Below are 18,927 nucleotides of genomic sequence, written 5' to 3' on the forward strand. Positions count from 1 at the left end.
GTGTGTATTCATTTAACCTGTTTCACCAGCGACTTGCGATAGATAAAGCTCTTGGATAGTCAATAATCTATTTCCAATCTATATTCAAATTTCTTTGGCCAGAGTTAGTCCTGATTTTTTTGCAATAATAATAATAATAATAATAATAATAATAATAATAATAATAATAATAATAATAATAATAACAACAATAATAATAATAATAATAATAATAGTAATAATAATAGTAATAATAATAATAATAATAATAATAATAATAATAATAATAATAATAATAATAATAATAATAACAGTAATAATAATAACAATAATAATAATAATAATAATAATAATAATAATAATAATAATAATAATAATAATAATAATAATAATAATAATAATAATTAGTTCCCAGACTGAGATAGGCGCCTAGTGAGGCTGTGCTGGCAGTCATAGTTTGATGGATCAAACTGACAATGTAGACCAAATCAACTGATTTTTCGGGGTGAGGGTGAAGAATTTTTTTGTTCTTGCCTAGTTGAGGTTGATGTGGTCGAGTCTCGGTTCGTGGAGGTTGAGAGAGGGGGAAGGGCTGGAGGGGGAAGATGGGAGGGGGGAAGGAAGGAGTGGGGAAGAAGAGAGAGGAGGGAGGGGAAAGGCAAGAAGAGGAGGGGGAAGGGGGAGGGGGAAGGGGAGGAGGAAGGGGGAGGGGGAAGGGGAGGGGGAAGGGGAGGGGGAAGGGGGGGGAAGGGGAGGGGGAAGGGGAGGGGGAAGGGGAGGGGGGAACCAAGAAGGAGTAAAAACCCTCTTTCCTTTAAGTTACTTTTTATCTAACATCAAGAAACGAAAAGTTTGAATATAAACTTGACAGCTGTTTGAATATTGAGTTTATATAGCCTGGTAGTTTATATAGTCTGATGGTTTATATAATCTGATAGTTTATATAGTCTGAGAGTTTATATAGGTGTATTTAGTATATATTCTCTTAGAATTTTTATAGATACATTTAGTTTATATAGATGTATTAAGTTTATATGATCTTAGAATTTATATAGATGCACTGAGTTTATATGATCTGAGAGTGTATATAGACTTAGAGAATTTATATAGATGTATTTAGTTTATGTAAACTAAAGCGTTTATATACATAAACTAAGTTTATAAAGTACAGGAAAATGGGGCTTCAACAGTAGAATACAGAGAGGGAGAGGTAGTCTAGCGTTATCAGTCCCTCAGTCAGTCAAGACTGAGGACTGACTACTTTCCAATTGCTTTCTCACGTCTTCAACAATACGATAATTTCTAGTTTGTATGATGGTATCATGTACGATAATTTTTTGTATATGTGATGGCAGCAAGTACGATTATCTCTTGTTACTGTGATGGCAGCATGTACGATAATCTCTTGTTTGTGGGATTGCAGCACGTACGATAATCTCTTGTTGGTGTGATGGCGGCATGTACGATAATCTCTTGTTTGTGGGATGGCAGCACGTACGATAATCTCTTGTTGGTGTGATGGCAGCACGTACAGTAATCTCTTGTTCGTGTGATGGCAGAACATACGATAATCTCTTGTTTGTGTGATGGCAGCACATACGATAATCTGTTGTTGGTGTGATGGCAGCACGTACGATAATCTCTTTTTGGTGTGATGGCAGCACGTACGATAATCTGTTGGTGTGATGGCAGCACGTACGATAATCTGTTGTTGGTGTGATTGCAGCAGGTACGATAATCTCTTGTTTGTGTGATGGCAGCACGTACGATAATCTGTTGTTTGTGTGATGGCAGCACGTACGATAATCTCTTGTTGGTTTGATAGCAGAACGTACGATAATCTCTTGTTGGTGTGATGGCAGCACGTACAATAATCTCTTGTTTGTGTGATGGCAGCACGTACGATAATCTCTTGTTGGTGTGATGGCAGCACGTACAATAATCTCTTGTTTGTGTGATGGTAGCATGTACGATAATCTCTTGTTGGTGTGATGGCAGCACGTACGATAATCTCTTGTTGGTGTGATGGCAGCATGTACGATAATCTCTTGTTGGTGTGATGGCAGCATGTACGATAATCTCTTGTTGGTGTGATGGCAGCACGTACGATAATCTCTTGTTGGTGTGATGGCAGAACGTACGATAATCTCTGTTACTCCCACAATGGTAATGTAACTGTCTTGCAACCTCAATGGTAATATTGCTCTCTTACAACCATATTGGTAATATCTTGCAACCTCAATGGTAATACTTCTCTCTGTTACTCCCACAATGGAAATATTGCTCTATTTCAACCATAATGGTAATACTGCTCTCCTGCAACCTGAAAAGTAATACTTCTCTCTTGCATCGTGTAAATATTGCTCTCTTTCTCTCTTTGGGTGGTAATATCTCTCTCCCTCTGATGTGAACAAATAATATCTGTAATTACCAAGTATAATATTTAATTTGGTTGCCAGACAATTAGGCTGGTGAAATTATCTTGTGATTCTTTTTTTAATTGTTAAATAAAATTCTACCAGAGATATCTGGCAACTTATGTCTGGTCCAGACGTATGATGTTGATGTTGCTTCCAGACGTACGATGTTGATGTTGCTTCCAGACGTATGATGTAGATGTTGCTTCCAGACGTATGATGCTAATATTGCTTCCAGACGTACGATGCTTCTTGTAAATCAACCAGACATACTTCTCCAAGGAGCTCTATCACATCAAAGCTTTACAGGGCTATAAAATCACCCTTATGATTGAGTATAACACAGCATAGCACAGCATAATACAGTATAACACAGCATACCACAGTATAACACAGCATAACATAGCATAACACAGCATAACACAGCATAACACAGCATAACACAGCATAACATAGCATAAAGCATAACTGTATAACACAACATAACACAGTATAGCACACTATAACACAGTATAGCACAGCATAACACAGTATAACACAACATAACACAGTGTAACGCAACATAACACAGTGTAACACAACATAACACAGTATAGCACACTATAACACAGTATAGCACAGCATAACACAGTATAGCACAGCACAACACAGTATAACACAGCATAACACAGTATAACACAGCATAATACAGTATAACACAGTATCACACAGTATAGCACACTATAACACAGCATAACACAGAATAATACATAACACCGCATAACACAATATAACACAGCATAGCACAGTACAACACAACATAACACAGTATAACACAGCATAACACAGTATAACACAGCATAACACAGTATAACACAGTATAACACAGCATAACACAGCATAACACAGTATAACACATAACACAGCATGACAATTTAACACAGCATAAGACAATGTAACACAACATAACACAGTATAACACAGCATAACACAGTATAACACAGCATAACACAGTATAACACCACAGCATAACACAGTATAACACAGCATAACACAGTATAACACAGCATAACACAGTATAACACAGCATAGCACAGTATAACACAGCATAACACAGTATAACACAGCATAGCACAGTATAACACAGTATAACACCACAGCATAACACAGTATAGCACAGCATAACACAGTATAGCACAGCATAGCACAGTATAACACAGCATAACACAGCATAACACAGTATAACACAGCATAACACAGTAAAACACAGCATAACACAGTATAACACAGCATAACACACTATAACACAGCATAACACAGTATAACACAGCATAGCACAGTATAACACAGCATAACACAGTATAACACCACAGTATAACACCAAAGCATAACACAGTATAGCACAGCATAACACAGTATAACACAGCATAACACAGTATAACACAGCATAACACAGTATAACACCACAGCATAACACAGTATAACACAGCATAACACAGTATAACACAGCATAACACAGTATAACACAGCATAGCACAGTATAACACAGCATAACACAGTATAACACAGCATAGCACAGTATAACACAGTATAACACCACAGCATAACACAGTATAGCACAGCATAACACAGTATAGCACAGCATAACACAGTATAACACAGCATAACACAGCATAACACAGTATAACACAGCATAACACAGTAAAACACAGCATAACACAGTATAACACAGCATAACACACTATAACACAGCATAACACAGTATAACACAGCATAGCACAGTATAACACAGCATAACACAGTATAACACCACAGCATAACACAGTATAACACCACAGCATAACACAGTATAGCACAGCATAACACAGTATAACACCACAGCATAACACAGTATAGCACAGCATAACACAGTATAACACAGCATAACACAGTATAACACAGCATAACACAGTATAACACCACAGCATAACACAGTATAACACAGCATAACAGTATAACACAGCATAACACGGTATAACACAGCATAGCACAGTATAACACAGTATAACACCACAGCATAACACAGTATAGCACAGCATAACACAGTATAGCACAGCATAACACAGTATAACACAGCATAACACAGCATAACACAGTATAACACAGCATAACACAGTAAAACACAGCATAACACAGTATAACACAGCATAACACACTATAACACAGCATAACACAGTATAACACAGCATAGCACAGTATAACACAGCATAACACAGTATAACACCACAGCATAACACAGTATAACACCACAGCATAACACAGTATAGCACAGCATAACACAGTATAACACAGCATAACACAGTATAACACCACAGCATAACACAGTATAACACAGCATAACAGTATAACACAGCATAACACGGTATAACACAGCTTAGCACAGTATAACACAGTATAACACCACAGCATAACACAGTATAACACCACAGCATAACACAGTATAGCACAGCATAACACAGTATAACACAGTATCACACAGTATAGCACACTATAGTACAGCATAACACAGAATAATACATAACACCGCATAACACAATATAACACAGCATAGCACAGTATAACACAACCTAACACAGCATAACACAGCATAACACAGTATAACACAGCATAACACAGTATAACACAGTATAACACAGCATAACACAGCATAACACAGTATAACACATATAACAGCATGACAATTTAACACAGCATAAGACAATGTAACACAACATAACACAGTATAACACGCAACACAGATAACAGCATCACACAGCATAACACGAGTATAACACAGCATAACACGTATAACACAGCATAACACAGTATAACACAGCATAGCACAGTATAACAACGCATAACACAGTATAACACAGCATAGCACAGTATTAACACAGATAACTACATACCACAAGTATAACACAGTATATAACACAGCATAACACACATACAGCACAGCATAACACAGTATAACACAGCATAATACTACAGCATAACACAGTATAACACAGCATAACACAGATAACACAAAGCATAACACAGTATAACACGCAACACGTATACTATAACACAGCACAGCATAACACAGTATAACACAGCATAGCACAGTATAACACAGCATAACACAGTATAACACCACAGCATAACACAGTATAACACCACAGCATAACACAGTATAGCACAGCATAACACAGTATAACACAGTATAACACAGCATAACACAGTATAACACCACAGCATAACACAGTATAACACAGCATAACACAGTATAACACAGCATAACACAGTATAACCGCACAACAGCATAAAGCATACTGCAGCATAACACAGCATAGCATACTGCAGCATAACACAGCATAGCATACTGCAGCATAACACAGCATAGCATACTGCAGCATAACACAGCATAGCATACTGCAGCATAACACAGCATAGCATACTGCAGCATAACACAGCATAACACAGTATAACACAGCATAACACAGTAAAACACAGCATAACACAGTATAACACAGCATAACACACTATAACACAGCATAACACAGTATAACACAGCATAGCACAGTATAACACACCTTAACACAGTATAACACCACAGCATAACACAGTATAACACCACAGCATAACACAGTATAGCACAGCATAACACAGTATAACACAGCATAACACAGTATAACACAGCATAACACAGTATAACACCACAGCATAACACAGTATAACAGTATAACACAGCATAACACGGTATAACACAGCATAGCACAGTATAACACAGTATAACACCACAGCATAACACAGTATAACACCACAGCATAACACAGTATAGCACAGCATAACACAGTATAACACAGCATAACACAGTATAACACAGCATAACACAGTATAACACAGCATAACACAGTAAAACACAGCATAACACAGTATAACACAGCATAACACACTATAACACAGCATAACACAGTATAACACAGCATAGCACAGTATAACACCACAGCATAACACAATATAGCACAGCATAACACAGTATAACGCAGCATAACACAGTATAACACAGCATAACACAGTATAACACAGCATAACACAGTATAACACAGCATAACACAGTATAACACAGCATAACACAGTATAACATAGCACAACATAACACAATTTGGTAATATAATATCGCCATTCGGATCACCTAAGGCAATAAGAACATTATCGTACGTCCGTCGCATCACCGTACGTGTCAAACTGCCTTGCAAATCAGCCTCTAAATCACCCTTAAAGGCAGTTTCAATACAGGTTCCCACTCCCGTCTTGCTTCCATATCTTGGAGTTTATAGTTGTGCTCTGCCCTCTCTATTGAGAGGGCAGGATTTGCCGGCAGCTGAGTGGGCAAGCTGGCAGCTTAGGCAGGAAGCTGTGCCAATTACGCCCCAGCGTCTACCCCTGGCAGTGTTCAAGCAGCTTGTGCGTATACGCGTCGAGGTGTGGCTCCCCTGGCGATATTCCTCTCTAGTGTGAGAGGTATTGTTGTCTAGTGAGGATGAGGTGTGAGGTAGAGGAGGAGGAATAAGTGGAAGAAGAGAAGGAGGAATAGAGATTAAGAGGAGGTTGAAAAGGAAGAAGAAAATGCTGTATAATACTGGAGGGGAAGAATACGGATATGTTTAATTAAGACTTACTTGCCGCGAGTTCGAGTCCCACCCGAGCTATGATATGATTTAGGTGTAGCAGGGAGAAAAGAAGAAGAAGAAGGGGGAAGAGAAGGAGAAAAACGAAGAGAAAGAAAAGGGAAATAGGGGTCTTGACTATTTACTGGGGTCTTCAAGTACTAAGTAGGTCTTACCTGGAATTATGTGACCCTTAACTATGTCTTAGAGAGAGAGAGAGAGAGAGAGAGAGAGAGAGAGAGAGAGAGAGAGAGAGAGAGAGTGAGAGAGAGAGAGAGAGAGAGAGAGAGAGAGAGAGAGAGAGAGAGAGAGAGAGAGAGAGAGAGAGAGAGAGAGAGAGAGAGAGAGAGAGAGAGAGAGAGAGAGAGAATCGATGGGGTTGTAAATGTCTCTCTGAATTGAGCCACAAACAGACAGTGCACAGCAAATATCACCTGGCCTGTCTGTTATCCTGTCTAACAGACAACAGGGTACACCTGACCTCTCTGTTGTCCTGTCTAACAAACAGCAGGGTAGACCTAACCTCTCTGTTGTCCTGTCTAACAGACAGCAGGGTATACCTAACCTCTCTGTTGTCCTGTCTAACAGACAACAGGGTACACCTGACCTCTCTGTTATCCTGTATAACAGACAACAGGGTACACCTGACCTCTCTGTTATCCTGTCTAACAGACAACAGACAACTTTACTACGACTGTTGAAAAAAGGCCACAAGACTAACTGATAAAAACATAAATACAGGCAAGAAAAAAGAGAAGGAAGAGGAGAAAGAGGAGATAGAAGAAAGAGGGAGAAGAATAGGAAGAAAATATAGAAGAATAAGAGAAGAAAACTAAATACAGAAGAGAAGAGGAGAAAAGAGAGAAAGAAGAAGTGAGAAAAGAGAGCTAAAATTAAGGAAGAGAAGTGCATAGAAGAGGAACAGAGAGAGAGAGAGAGAGAGAGAGAGAGAGAGAGAGAGAGAGAGAGAGAGAGAGAGAGAGAGAGAGAGAGAGAGAGAGAGAGAGAGAGAGAGAGAGAGAGAGAAAGGGATAAAGAGAGAGAGAAAGAATACATTTATAAATTACTTCTCATTTATACATTATTTCTCATTCCATTCAATTATATTTACACAAAAAAATAACTGCAAAATTACACATGAAAATTATTTTGCATGAAATTATTAGAGAAACGAAATTAATTCCCACCCGATGTAGAGTTAATGCTCTTTATACAGTGTGTGGTGGTGTTATACAGTGTGTGGTGGTGTTATACAGTGTGTGGTGGTGTTATACAGTGTGTGGTGGTATTATACAGTGTGTGCTGGTGTTATACAGTGTGTGGTGGTGTTATACAGTGTGTACAGTGTGGTGGTGTTATACAGTGTGTGGTGGTGTTATACAGTGTGGTGTGTTATACAGTGTGTGGTGGTGTTATACAGTGTGTGGTGGTGTTATACAGTGTGTGGTGGTGTTATACAGTGTGTGGTGGTGTTATACAGTGTGTGGTGGTGTTATACAGTGTGTGGTGGTGTTATACAGTGTGTGGTGGTGTTATACAGTGTGTGGTAGTGTTATACAGTGTGTGGTGGTGTTATACAGTGTGTGGTGGTGTTATACAGTGTGTGGTGGTGTTATACAGTGTGTGGTAGTGTTATACAGTGTGTGGTGGTGTTATACAGTGTGTGGTGGTGTTATACAGTGTGTGGTGGTGTTATACAGTGTGTGGTAGTGTTATACAGTGTGTGGTGGTGTTATACAGTGTGTGGTGGTGTTATACAGTGTGTGGTGGTGTTATACAGTGTGTGGTGGTGTTATACAGTGTGTGGTGGTGTTATACAGTGTGTGGTGGTGTTATACAGTGTGTGGTGGTGTTATACAGTGTGTGGTGGTGTTATACAGTGTGTGGTGGTGTTATACAGTGTGTGGTGGTGTTATACAGTGTGTGGTGGTGTTATACAGTGTGTGGTGGTGTTATACAGTGTGTGGTTGTATTATACAGTGTGTGGTGGTGTTATACAGTGTGTGGTGGTGTTATACAGTGTGTGGTGGTGTTATACAGTGTGTGGTGGTGTTATACAGTGTGTGGTGGTGTTATACAGTGTGTGGTGGTATTATACAGTGTGTGGTGGTGTTATACAGTGTGTGGTGGTGTTATACAGTGTGTGGTGGTGTTATACAGTGTGTGGTGGTGTTATACAGTGTGTGGTGGTGTTATACAGTGTGTGGTGGTGTTATACAGTGTGTGGTGGTGTTATACAGTGTGTGGTGGTGTTATACAGTGTGTGGTGGTGTTATACAGTGTGTGGTGGTGTTATACAGTGTGTGGTGGTGTTATACAGTGTGTGGTGGTGTTATACAGTGTGTGGTGGTGTTATACAGTGTGTGGTGGTGTTATACAGTGTGTGGTGGTGTTATACAGTGTGTGGTGGTGTTATACAGTGTGTGGTGGTGTTATACAGTGTGTGGTGGTGTTATACAGTGTGTGGTAGTGTTATACAGTGTGTGGTGGTGTTATACAGTGTGTGGTGGTGTTATACAGTGTTATACAGTGTGTGGTAGTGTTATACAGTGTGTGGTGGTGTTATACAGTGTGTGGTGGTGTTATACAGTGTGTGGTGGTATTATACAGTGTGTGGTGGTGTTATACAGTGTGTGGTGGTGTTATACAGTGTGTGGTGGTGTTATACAGTGTGTGGTGGTGTTATACAGTGTGTGGTGGTGTTATACAGTGTGTGGTGGTATTATACAGTGTGTGGTAGTGTTATACAGTGTGTGGTGGTGTTATACAGTGTGGTGGTGGTATTATACAGTGTGTGGTGGTGTTATACAGTGTGTGGTGGTGTTATACAGTGTGTGGTGGTGTTATACAGTGTGTGGTGGTGTTATACAGTGTGTGGTGGTGTTATACAGTGTGTGGTGGTGTTATACAGTGTGTGGTGGTGTTATACAGTGTGTGGTGGTATTATACAGTGTGTGGTAGTGTTATACAGTGTGTGGTGGTGTTATACAGTGTGTGGTGGTATTATACAGTGTGTGGTAGTGTTATACAGTGTGTGGTGGTGTTATACAGTGTGTGGTGGTATTATACAGTGTGTGGTGGTGTTATACAGTGTGTGGTGGTATTATACAGTGTGTGGTGGTGTTATACAGTGTGTGGTGGTGTTATACAGTGTGTGGTGGTGTTATACAGTGTGTGGTGGTGTTATACAGTGTGTGGTGGTGTTATACAGTGTGTGGTGGTGTTATACAGTGTGTGGTGGTGTTATACAGTGTGTGGTAGTGTTATACAGTGTGTGGTGGTGTTATACAGTGTGTGGTGGTGTTATACAGTGTGTGGTGGTGTTATACAGTGTTATACAGTGTGTGGTGGTGTTATACAGTGTGTGGTGGTGTTATACAGTGTGTGGTGGTGTTATACAGTGTGTGGTGGTGTTATACAGTGTGTGGTGGTGTTATACAGTGTGTGGTGGTGTTATACAGTGTGTGGTGGTGTTATACAGTGTGTGGTAGTGTTATACAGTGTGTGGTGGTGTTATACAGTGTGTGGTGGTGTTATACAGTGTGTGGTGGTGTTATACAGTGTGTGGTGGTGTTATACAGTGTGTGGTGGTGTTATACAGTGTGTGGTGGTGTTATACAGTGTGTGGTGGTGTTATACAGTGTGTGGTGGTGTTATACAGTGTGTGGTGGTGTTATACAGTGTGTGGTGGTGTTATACAGTGTGTGGTGGTGTTATACAGTGTGTGGTGGTGTTATACAGTGTGTGGTGGTGTTATACAGTGTGTGGTGGTGTTATACAGTGTGTGGTGGTGTTATACAGTGTGTGGTGGTGTTATACAGTGTGTGGTGGTGTTATACAGTGTGTGGTGGTGTTATACAGTGTGTGGTGGTGTTATACAGTGTGTGGTGGTGTTATACAGTGTGTGGTGGTGTTATACAGTGTGTGGTAGTGTTATACAGTGTGTGGTGGTGTTATACAGTGTGTGGTGGTGTTATACAGTGTGTGGTGGTGTTATACAGTGTGTGGTGGTGTTATACAGTGTGTGGTGGTGTTATACAGTGTGTGGTGGTGTTATACAGTGTGTGGTGGTGTTATACAGTGTGTGCTGGTGTTATACAGTGTGTGGTGGTGTTATACAGTGTGTGGTGGTGTTATACAGTGTGTGGTAGTGTTATACAGTGTGTGGTGGTATTATACAGTGTGTGCTGGTGTTATACAGTGTGTGGTAGTGTTATACAGTGTGTGGTGGTGTTATACAGTGTGTGGTGGTATTATACAGTGTGTGCTGGTGTTATACAGTGTGTGGTGGTGTTATACAGTGTGTGGTAGTGTTATACAGTGTGTGGTGGTATTATACAGTGTGTGCTGGTGTTATACAGTGTGTGGTGGTGTTATACAGTGTGTGGTGGTGTTATACAGTGTGTGGTGGTGTTATACAGTGTGTGCTGGTGTTATACAGTGTGTGGTGGTGTTATACAGTGTGTGGTGGTATTATACAGTGTGTGTGGTGTTATACAGTGTGTGGTGGTGTTATACAGTGTGTGGTGGTGTTATACAGTGTGTGGTGGTGTTATACAGTGTGTGGTGGTGTTATACAGTGTGTGGTGGTGTTATACAGTGTGTGGTGGTGTTATACAGTGTGTGGTGGTGTTATACAGTGTGTGGTGGTGTTATACAGTGTGTGGTGGTGTTATACAGTGTGTGGTGGTGTTATACAGTGTGTGGTGGTGTTATACAGTGTGTGGTGGTGTTATACAGTGTGTGGTGGTGTTATACAGTGTGTGGTAGTGTTATACAGTGTGTGGTAGTGTTATACAGTGTGTGGTAGTGTTATACAGTGTGTGGTGGTGTTATACAGTGTGTGGTGGTGTTATACAGTGTGTGGTGGTGTTATACAGTGTGTGGTAGTGTTATACAGTGTGTGGTAGTGTTATACAGTGTGTGGTAGTGTTATACAGTGTGTGGTGGTGTTATACAGTGTGTGGTGGTGTTATACAGTGTGTGGTGGTGTTATACAGTGTGTGGTAGTGTTATACAGTGTGTGGTAGTGTTATACAGTGTGTGGTAGTGTTATACAGTGTGTGGTGGTGTTATACAGTGTGTGGTGGTGTTATACAGTGTGTGGTAGTGTTATACAGTGTGTGGTAGTGTTATACAGTGTGTGGTAGTGTTATACAGTGCGTGGTGGTGTTATACAGTGTGTGGTAGTGTTATACAGTGTGTGGTGGTGTTATACAGTGTGTGGTAGTGTTATACAGTGTGGTGGTAGTGTTATACAGTGCGTGGTGGTGTTATACAGTGTGTGGTAGTGTTATACAGTGCGTGTTGGTGTTATACAGTGTGTGGTAGTGTTATACAGTGTGTGGTGGTGTTATACAGTGTGTAATAGTGTTATACAGTGTGTGGTGGTGTTATACAGTGTGTGGTAGTGTTATACAGTGCGTGGTGGTGTTATACAGTGTGTGGTAGTGTTATACAGTGTGTGGTGGTGTTATACAGTGTGTGGTAGTGTTATACAGTGTGTGGTGGTGTTATACAGTGCGTGGTGGTGTTATACAGTGTGTGGTAGTGTTATACAGTGTGTGGTGGTGTTATACAGTGTGTTGTAGTGTTATACAGTGTGTGGTAGTGTTATACAGTGTGTGGTGGTGTTATACAGTGTGTGGTAGTGTTATACAGTGCGTGGTGGTGTTATACAGTGTGTGGTAGTGTTATACAGTGTGTGGTGGTGTTATACAGTGTGTGGTAGTGTTATACAGTGTGTGGTGGTGTTATACAGTGCGTGGTGGTGTTATACAGTGTGTGGTAGTGTTATACAGTGTGTGGTGGTGTTATACAGTGTGTGGTGGTGTTATACAGTGTGTGGTAGTGTTATACAGTGTGTGGTAGTGTTGTACAGTGTGTGGTGGTGTTATATAGTGTGTGGTAGTGTTATATAGTGCGTGGTAGTGTCATACAGTGTGTGGTAGTGTTATACTGTCTGTGGTGGTGTTATATAGTGTGTGGTAGTGTTATATAGTGCGTGGTAGTGTCATACAGTGTGTGGTAGTGTTATACTGTGTGTGGTAGTGTTATACAGTGTGTGGTGGTGTTATACAGAGTGTTTTAGTGTTATACAGTGTGTGGAAGTGTTATACAGTGTGTGGTAGTGTTATACAGTGTGTGGTGGTGTTATACATTGTGTGATGGTGTTATACAGTGTGTGGTAGTGTTATACAGTGTGTGGTGGTGTTATACAGTGTGTGGTAGTGTTATACAGTGTGTGGTGGTGTTATACAGTGTGTGGTAGTGTTATACAGTGTGTGGTAGTGTTATACAGTGTGTGGTAGTGGTATACAGTGTGTGGTAGTGTTGTACAGTGTGTGGTGGTGTTATACAGTGTGTGGTGGTGTTATACAGTGTGTGGTGGTGTTATACAGTGTGTGGTAGTGTTATACAGTGTGTGGTGGTGTTATACAGTGTATGGTGGTGTTATACAGTGTGTGGTGGTGTTATACAGTGTGTGGTGGTGTTATACAGTGTGTGGTGGTATTATACAGTGTGTGGTAGTGTTATACAGTGTGTGGTAGTGTTATACAGTGTGTGGTGGTGTTATACAGTGTGTGGTAGTGTTATACAGTGTGTTGTAGTGTTATACAGTGTGTGGTGGTGTTATACAGTGTGTGGTAGTGTTATACAGTGTGTGGTGTTGTTGTTATACAGTGTGTGGTGGTGTTATACAGTGTGTGGTAGTGTTATACAGTGTGTTGTAGTGTTATACAGTGTGTGGTGGTGTTATACAGTGTGTGGTGGTGTTATACAGTGTGTGGTAGTGTTATACAGTGTGTGGTGGTGTTATACAGTGTGTGGTAGTGTTATACAGTGTGTGGTGGTGTTATACAGTGTGTGGTAGTGTTATACAGTGTGTGGTAGTGTTATACAGTGTGTGGTGGTGTTATACAGTGTGTGGTAGTGTTATACAGTGTGTGGTAGTGTTATACAGTGTGTGGTAGTGTTATACAGTGTGTGGTGGTGTTATACAGTGTGTGGTAGTGTTATACAGCGTGTGGTGGTGTTATACAGTGTGTGGTAGTGTTATACAGTGTGTGGTAGTGTTATACAGTGTGTGGTGGTGTTATACAGTGTGTGGTGGTGTTATACAGTGTGTGGTAGTGTTATACAGTGTGTGGTGGTGTTATACAGTGTGTGGTAGTGTTATACAGTGTGTGGTAGTGTTATACAGTGCGTGGTAGTGTTATACAGTGTGTGGTAGTGTTATACAGTGTGTGGTGGTGTTATACAGTGTGTTTTAGTGTTATACAGTGTGTGGTAGTGTTATACAGTGTGTGGTAGTGTTATACAGTGTGTGGTGGTGTTATACAGAGTGTAATGGTGTTATACAGTGTGTGGTGGTGTTATACAGTGTGTGGTAGTGTTATACAGTGTGTGGTGGTGTTATACAATGTGTGGTAGTGTTATACAGTGTGTGGTGGTGTTATACAGTGTGTGGTGGTGTTATACAGTGTGTGGTAGTGTTATACAGTGTGTGGTAGTATTATACAGTGTGTGGTAGTTTTATACAGTGGGTGGTGGTGTTATACAGTGTGTGGTAGTGTTATACAGTGTGTGGTAGTGTTATACAGTGTGTGGTAGTGTTATACAGTGTGTGGTGGTATTATACAGTGTGTGGTAGTGTTATACAGTGTGTGGTGGTGTTATACAGTGTGTGGTAGTGTTATACAGTGTGTGGTGGTGTTATACAGTGTGTGGTAGTGTTATACAGTGTGTGGTGGTGTTATACAGTGCGTGGTGGTGTTATACAGTGTGTGGTAGTGTTATACAGTGTGTGGTAGTGTTATACAGTGCGTGGTGGTGTTATACAGTGTGTGGTAGTGTTATACAGTGCGTGGTGGTGTTATACAGTGTGTGGTAGTGTTATACAGTGTGTGGTGGTGTTATACAGTGTGTTGTAGTGTTATACAGTGTGTGGTGGTGTTATACAGTGTGTGGTAGTGTTATACAGTGCGTGGTGGTGTTAAACAGTGTGTGGTAGTGTTATACAGGTTATACAGTGCGTGGTGGTGTTATACAGTGTGTGGTAGTGTTATACAGTGTGTGGTAGTGTTATACAGTGCGTGGTGGTGTTATACAGTGTGTGGTAGTGTTATACAGTGCGTGGTGGTGTTATACAGTGTGTGGTGGTGTTATACAGTGTGTGGTAGTGTTATACAGTGTGTGGTGGTGTTATACAGTGTGTGGTGGTGTTATACAGTGTGTGGTAGTGTTATACAGTGTGTGGTGGTGTTATACAGTGTGTGGTAGTGTTATACAGTGTGTGGTGGTGTTATACAGTGTGTGGTAGTGTTATACAGTGTGTGGTAGTGTTATACAGTGCGTGGTGGTGTTATACAATGTGTGGTAGTGTTATACAGTGTGTGGTGGTGTTATACCAATGTGAGGTGGTGTTATACCGTGTGAGATAGTGTTGTACCAGTGTAAGGTGGCATTATATTGTGTGTGGTAGTTTATATACGTGGTAGTGTCATACAGTGTGTGGTAGTGTTATACAGTGTGTGGTAGTGTTATACAGTGTTATATGTGTGTTTTAGTGTTATACAGTGTGTGGTAGTGTTATACAGTGTGTGGTGGTGTTATACAATGTGTGGTAGTGTTATACAGTGTGTGGTTGTGTTATACAGTGTGTGGTGGTGTTATACAGTGTGTGGTAGTGTTATACAGTGTGTGGTAGTATTATACAGTGTGTGGTAGTTTTATACAGTGGGTGGTGGTGTTATACAGTGTGTGGTAGTGTTATACAGTGTGTGGTAGTGTTATACAGTGTGTGGTAGTGTTATACAGTGTGTGGTGGTATTATACAGTGTGTGGTAGTGTTATACAGTGTGTGGTGGTGTTATACAGTGTGTGGTAGTGTTATACAGTGTGTGGTGGTGTTATACAGTGTGTGGTAGTGTTATACAGTGTGTGGTGGTGTTATACAGTGTGTGGTGGTGTTATACAGTGTGTGGTAGTGTTATACAGTGTGTGGTGGTGTTATACAGTGTGTGGTGGTGTTATACAGTGTGTGGTGGTGTTATACAGTGTGTGGTGGTGTTATACAGTGTGTGGTGGTGTTATACAGTGTGTGGTGGTGTTATACAGTGTGTGGTGGTGTTATACAGTGTGTGGTGGTATTATACAGTGTGTGCTGGTGTTATACAGTGTGTGGTGGTGTTATACAGTGTGTGGTAGTGTTATACAGTGTGTGGTGGTATTATACAGTGTGTGCTGGTGTTATACAGTGTGTGGTAGTGTTATACAGTGTGTGGTGGTGTTATACAGTGTGTGGTGGTATTATACAGTGTGTGCTGGTGTTATACAGTGTGTGGTGGTGTTATACAGTGTGTGGTAGTGTTATACAGTGTGTGGTGGTATTATACAGTGTGTGCTGGTGTTATACAGTGTGTGGTGGTGTTATACAGTGTGTGGTGGTGTTATACAGTGTGTGGTGGTGTTATACAGTGTGTGCTGGTGTTATACAGTGTGTGGTGGTGTTATACAGTGTGTGGTGGTATTATACAGTGTGTGCTGGTGTTATACAGTGTGTGGTGGTGTTATACAGTGTGTGGTGGTGTTATACAGTGTGTGGTGGTGTTATACAGTGTGTGGTAGTGTTATATAGTGTGTGGTGGTGTTATACAGTGTGTGGTGGTGTTATACAGTGTGTGGTGGTGTTATACAGTGTGTGGTGGTGTTATACAGTGTGTGGTGGTGTTATACAGTGTGTGGTGGTGTTATACAGTGTGTGGTGGTGTTATACAGTGTGTGGTAGTGTTATACAGTGTGTGGTAGTGTTATACAGTGTGTGGTGGTGTTATACAGTGTGTGGTGGTGTTATACAGTGTGTGGTGGTGTTATACAGTGTGTGGTGGTGTTATACAGTGTGTGGTGGTGTTATACAGTGTGTGGTAGTGTTATACAGTGTGTGGTAGTGTTATACAGTGTGTGGTGGTGTTATACAGTGTGTGGTGGTGTTATACAGTGTGTGGTGGTGTTATACAGTGTGTGGTGGTGTTATACAGTGTGTGGTAGTGTTATACAGTGTGTGGTAGTGTTATACAGTGTGTGGTAGTGTTATACAGTGTGTGGTGGTGTTATACAGTGTGTGGTGGTGTTATACAGTGTGTGGTAGTGTTATACAGTGTGTGGTGGTGTTATACAGTGTGTGGTAGTGTTATACAGTGTGTGGTGGTGTTATACAGTGTGTGGTAGTGTTATACAGTGTGTGGTGGTGTTATACAGTGTGTGGTAGTGTTATACAGTGTGTGGTGGTGTTATACAGTGCGTGGTGGTGTTATACAGTGTGTGGTAGTGTTATACAGTGTGTGGTGGTGTTATACAGTGTGTGGTAGTGTTATACAGTGTATGGTAGTGTTATACAGTGCGTGGTGGTGTTATACAGTGTGTGGTAGTGTTATACAGTGCGTGGTGGTGTTATACAGTGTGTGGTAGTGTTATACAGTGTGTGGTGGTGTTATACAGTGTGTAATAGTGTTATACAGTGTGTGGTGGTGTTATACAGTGTGTGGTAGTGTTATACAGTGCGTGGTGGTGTTATACAGTGTGTGGTAGTGTTATACAGTGTGTGGTGGTGTTATACAGTGTGTGGTAGTGTTATACAGTGTGTGGTGGTGTTATACAGTGCGTGGTGGTGTTATACAGTGTGTGGTAGTGTTATACAGTGTGTGGTGGTGTTATACAGTGTGTTGTAGTGTTATACAGTGTGTGGTAGTGTTATACAGTGTGTGGTGGTGTTATACAGTGTGTGGTAGTGTTATACAGTGCGTGGTGGTGTTATACAGTGTGTGGTAGTGTTATACAGTGTGTGGTGGTGTTATACAGTGTGTGGTAGTGTTATACAGTGTGTGGTGGTGTTATACAGTGCGTGGTGGTGTTATACAGTGTGTGGTAGTGTTATACAGTGTGTGGTGGTGTTATACAGTGTGTGGTGGTGTTATACAGTGTGTGGTAGTGTTATACAGTGTGTGGTAGTGTTGTACAGTGTGTGGTGGTGTTATATAGTGTGTGGTAGTGTTATATAGTGCGTGGTAGTGTCATACAGTGTGTGGTAGTGTTATACTGTCTGTGGTGGTGTTATATAGTGTGTGGTAGTGTTATATAGTGCGTGGTAGTGTCATACAGTGTGTGGTAGTGTTATACTGTGTGTGGTAGTGTTATACAGTGTGTGGTGGTGTTATACAGAGTGTTTTAGTGTTATACAGTGTGTGGAAGTGTTATACAGTGTGTGGTAGTGTTATACAGTGTGTGGTGGTGTTATACATTGTGTGATGGTGTTATACAGTGTGTGGTAGTGTTATACAGTGTGTGGTGGTGTTATACAGTGTGTGGTAGTGTTATACAGTGTGTGGTGGTGTTATACAGTGTGTGGTAGTGTTATACAGTGTGTGGTAGTGTTATACAGTGTGTGGTAGTGGTATACAGTGTGTGGTAGTGTTGTACAGTGTGTGGTGGTGTTATACAGTGTGTGGTGGTGTTATACAGTGTGTGGTGGTGTTATACAGTGTGTGGTAGTGTTATACAGTGTGTGGTGGTGTTATACAGTGTATGGTGGTGTTATACAGTGTGTGGTGGTGTTATACAGTGTGTGGTGGTGTTATACAGTGTGTGGTGGTATTATACAGTGTGTGGTAGTGTTATACAGTGTGTGGTAGTGTTATACAGTGTGTGGTGGTGTTATACAGTGTGTGGTAGTGTTATACAGTGTGTTGTAGTGTTATACAGTGTGTGGTGGTGTTATACAGTGTGTGGTAGTGTTATACAGTGTGTGGTGTTGTTGTTATACAGTGTGTGGTGGTGTTATACAGTGTGTGGTAGTGTTATACAGTGTGTTGTAGTGTTATACA

This window comes from Cherax quadricarinatus, chromosome 76 (assembly GCF_038502225.1).
Source record: "Cherax quadricarinatus isolate ZL_2023a chromosome 76, ASM3850222v1, whole genome shotgun sequence".
In the NCBI taxonomy this organism is placed as follows: domain Eukaryota; kingdom Metazoa; phylum Arthropoda; class Malacostraca; order Decapoda; family Parastacidae; genus Cherax; species Cherax quadricarinatus.